The sequence below is a fragment of the Magallana gigas genome, chromosome 9 (assembly GCF_963853765.1).
Source record: "Magallana gigas chromosome 9, xbMagGiga1.1, whole genome shotgun sequence".
Taxonomy (NCBI): domain Eukaryota; kingdom Metazoa; phylum Mollusca; class Bivalvia; order Ostreida; family Ostreidae; genus Magallana; species Magallana gigas.
This window is the reverse complement of record NC_088861.1, coordinates 36,862,618-36,867,523: the sequence shown is the minus strand read 5'-3', so window position 1 is coordinate 36,867,523 and position 4,906 is coordinate 36,862,618. Positions and strand designations below refer to the sequence as shown.

The window sequence follows — 4,906 nt, the reverse complement described above, 5'->3', positions numbered from 1 at the left end:
TACATGTTTAATATACTACATTGTCAGCTAGGATCTACATGTTTTATACTACATTGTCCAGATATTTTGTATTATGACTCCATAAAGCTGATTTTATCATGCCTGTTATTGCTCAGGAGAGCGATGTGGCCCATTAGCCTCTTTTTCTATAAACCAACTCAACATATTGTTAATATATATATATAAGGGATGACGATAATAAGAAACCATCATTTATCTATTTTTAGGCCCTCCATCTATAAAGATCATCCCCGAAACAAACATCAAAAACAGATCAGTAAAGTTGACAGGTAATCTGATTTTCTATGTTGATTCGCCTGGAATTCAAGATTTCTTTTGGACAAGAAATGACGAACCGATTAAGCTTGAAGAATTTGATGGAAAGCTGTCAGAAACGAGGACTGACAATCCATCACTTAATATCACAAACGTGAGCCCAGATGATGCTGGTGAATACCAATTAACTGCCATCAACGCTGTTGGATCATGTACAAGTGAAGCCATCGTTTTAGGTATTTAAGTTAATTTCAAAATATCATTTCACTTTTAAAATATGCCCATTGTCCATAGCAATATGTGCAACATAATTAATTTTCATGTGTATTAAACGTACATGAAGCGTATTTACCACTGCGTATGTTTCACATACCTTTTAAAACGCATGTGTCACATGCTAAAATATGTTAAACATATACTACACATACTTTACATTTTTTTTCATGTGTTTTCAAAGATTAATTCTTATATTTATAGAAAAGTTCTAGAACCCATGCATTTAATTTGTTTGATTACATAAATGATTTAAAATTAAATACGATACAAAGACCTAAAAATTTGTATAACAATATTAGGTTTAATTCAATGTGAATAAGTACAAGTTTTCTGCCAGCTGCGTTTCCTTAGTTTTCAGTCACTTCTGAATATATTGACTTGAAATGTCCGAAAGAAAACATTGCATGTAAATTCAATTTAATTCCCCATACTTTCCACACTATAATAGCCATATTTTAAAAATATTCATTTCCACCTAAATTAAGCAGATTGAAATGACGAGAGAGAGAGAGAGAGAGAGAGAGAGAGAGAGAGAGAGAGAGAGAGAGAGTCTCAGAGGAATTTGCAATCACTCATTACTAGCGTATTATCTCTCTCTCTCTCTCTCAATTTCCCACTGCATATCAATTGTTTTGAAACAACTTATCTATACTCTTTAAAAATGTATCTACATATCTTTAAAATTGGATGAAGCATATAAAAATCTTTAAGGTTGAAGGACCTAATACATTTCTAGGGATTTCATGAAACTTTTACAGGAGGTAGAGTTATCAAAGATTTATAGAAATATATCAAAATCAATCAAAAAATAATATGAAAACCGAATTGGAATTTTTGTAGGGATCATTTCAAAAATGTGTTTGTATTACTTCTCTGTTTTAATGGGATACAGGGAATCTCAATTAGTGAATTTCGAAATTTACAGTGAAACGAGTTTACAGTTTCACGCTAACGTATAATATTTACAGTAACTTCATGTATGGAAATGCTTTAATACTAATAGAGTTTACACTAATTGTCGTCCTTAAATTGAAAATTTCCTGCAAAAATATTAAAGAAACATATAAAGAACACTTTGTTTTTGTAAATACTTTACTCGAACGAATCTATCTGCAGAGATGTTGTTCATCGGGAAAAGTGTTAAACGACAGGACAGGTACACTTTGAATTTCACGCTAACGTATAGTCTTTACATTAACTTCATATACGGAAATTATTTAATACTAATTGAGTTTACACTAATTGTTTTTAACTTTTTTTTAAAGGAGAGCTCTATATAAGAATATGGGAAAATGCCCATATTAAAACGGTTAAATATATAGACCTCCTTTACTAAAAAAAAGTTTAAAGCTAAAGACCTTATATCTGAAAAAAATATAGGAAGATTCTGATGTCTCATTTATTGACCACCCAGTCTCCTAAAATATATATTTTTATGATTTATCTGCAATGATAAATGCAATGTACAAAACGTATAAAATATCCTTTCAAAACATCAGCAAAATATGCAGATTTTTCTTGCGGGATTTTGACAAAACCATTTGTGCTGTGTCACTCAGTTCGTTGATATATTTTATTTTAGCTCAAGTGTTCTTATTTTGGAAATTATTTTTACATCCTAAACTACATGTACCATATCGACACTGTAAATTGTCAGAGTGGCTTCATTGCAAAAGAAAAATATATGAGTTTCATTTTAAACGATTATCAACGACAATAAACAATTGCTTTGTATAAAATTTATAGAAATAATAACGTCATTTTACATTTTTTGCGTCATTTTTTTTAGAAAGAGGTATAGAGACTTAAAAAGACAGTACAGCTAAAAATACATGTGTTTTAAGTTCAGATTTATTGTATCGGTAAGAAATAAAACATTACATTGATTTTGGCAGTTTAAGTAAATAAAAATCCTTTCCACATAACTAATTAATCTAATTATGAGCTTCCGGGAATGTAAGGGTCGTACAAACCAAAATATTCATATATCTTTTATTTGTACCACGTGGATTTTTATTGACCGCAATTGACACGTGCTGAAAACTACACGATAGTCGCCCGACTTCGGTCATCATGGTAAACGAGGTAAAAGGGACTTTCTAAACGGAACACACCATCACTTTCTCGATACTTTATCGATGGTTTACCAATGTTCAGTTCGTTTTAAAATGAACAGACATAAATATGTCAAATAACCCCTTAAGGGGCCCAACTTACAAAATAAATTTAGATTGTAGCAACACCTGCGATAAACACGCAATATACATGCTTACAAAATAAAAATTCTGATTATTTCAAAAACTTTGAAAAATTACTACCTGTGAGAAGTAGAAACGACATATTTCTATCAACAAAACCTGTCCAAAAGAATCTTTGCCAGCCCTGCATGTGTTTTGTTCATTGAAAATACATTTATGCATGCGTAATAGCACAGAAGGCTGATCCCTGTAACACGTTGCGATGTATATATTTATAGGTTATACGTGATTATTAATTTTAATGAAAAAATCAGATTTATTTCGTGAAGAAATTTGTAATTTTCTGATAGTTAAAACATTTATGGGTAATACAAAGATACCGAACCCGATTGGATTTTTTTTTCAAGTCGGTTTTTTAATAAAATGCGCTGTACTGTCTCTTTAATACACGATTTTGCCTTAAATATAGCACTTCTGCAAATATTAGATATTTCCAATATTAGACACCATTAGTTGAAATATATTTAAAGAAACGCAAATTACACAATTACCATGCTCTGAGAGTCTTAGTTATCTTGAACGACATCTTTGAAATAGTCAGGTTTTGTCAGGTATACATAGGAAAATAGCAAATATGCGGGGACAAAATCGTATATTTGACTATTTCAACAATTTTTAACCAAAAATATTTATTAAAATTTTCGTTCTACAGGTATTGTAGTACACGTTTACATTGAATTGATTTTGGTTAAACGTTGTCTTTGTACTGGAATTAAAGAACATTTCAATTAGTCATGTGTATAGCCATATGAACTTAAAAGACATTCAATGAAAGTGTTTCATGTGTGACCTAGTGGTAACGTGATCTTTTTGGTTTTGTGGTCGCTAGATCGATTCCACCAAATAGTGACTATTTTTTACACTTAATTGAAGCATGGCACGAATAGATTAAATGACATGTATCTAATCTGCTGTATTTTTTATCTTCAGAATTATCTTGTTTAATTCAGCCTGAATATGAGCACACCCGATCTAATTAAACATATCTCTTTAATAAAACATACATGTATTCTATATACAAATTATCACGGCTCAGAATACTAACTAACATTATACAGAGTTATATATATTTATTTCGCGGTACAGGTTTCCCAAATTCATGACAAATTTATTGTTACAGACGCCATTACAGAAGCAGTATTTATGTTTCATATTGCGACAGGTACCTTAAGCTATATAAGTACACAGTTTTTAGATAGAAGAAGACTGCATGTAACGCATACAGTACCATATTTTCATACAATTTATACTATTACTTTTAACATATCATTATTTGTTTTATAGGTGCCCCTTGCGTGTCTGAAGAAAAAAATGAAAATGAGCAAAATGGAGGTCAGTTGATAACCGTAACGATAAATTCAATTCCAGCACCTTGTCATGTACAGTGGAGTGCAAAGGGAAAAGAAGAAGATACCTTCAAACCGATAGATATCAATGCTGAAGAGTATAAAGGAACAACGGTTACTTTGCCTTATCCAGTGTTGTTTGTGAGACAAAAAAATCAACTAGAAAACATTTGTTTCCGAATAGAAGTTACAAACTTCATTGGAAAAACTGGGCAAGATATTTTCGGTTAGGAACTCGTATTTTTCTTTAAAAAAAACGACTACAAAAAACAAAACATATGCACATGAAATTTCAAAATGTTGTGTAATATTATCACGCTATGTAGTTACTTAGCAACTTCTAAGTTTTTTATAATAAGTTGATATATATTTCAATATTATTTTGGCATATACAAACACTTACATTTGATCTATGGTTTCTTATACCAATTTGGATAATATATATGTTATTCCTGTTTACAGCTAATGCCACTACTGGACAGAGGAAAATAGGTAAGGGTAGAACAAGCAAAAATAATGAGTTACTTTGAAAATTATGTACCTGAGCATATTAATTACAGATCATTTTCATTAGCTAACTCCTTATACACAATATTCGGATTTTTGAAAAAAAGTAATCTTTCAAACTTTGTTAACCTTTAATGGATATGTATGTCATATTTATAAGGTGTTTAAGACATAACATTTGGCTAACAAATGTGGTCTTAAAGTACCAAAAATGTCTTTGAATTATGATAATATTTTTCCTTA

At 30.5% G+C, this 4,906-nt stretch overlaps 1 long non-coding RNA gene across 1 annotated transcript; it reads left to right on the top strand.

Annotated features, from left to right (window-relative positions):
• Positions 1-233: 233 nt before the first annotated feature.
• Positions 234-4,651, top strand: LOC136271175 (uncharacterized). Its single transcript, XR_010709034.1, has 3 exons — positions 234-512; positions 4,095-4,382; positions 4,619-4,651. It is a non-coding gene; the product is annotated as an uncharacterized lncRNA (long non-coding RNA).
• Positions 4,652-4,906: the final 255 nt, after the last annotated feature.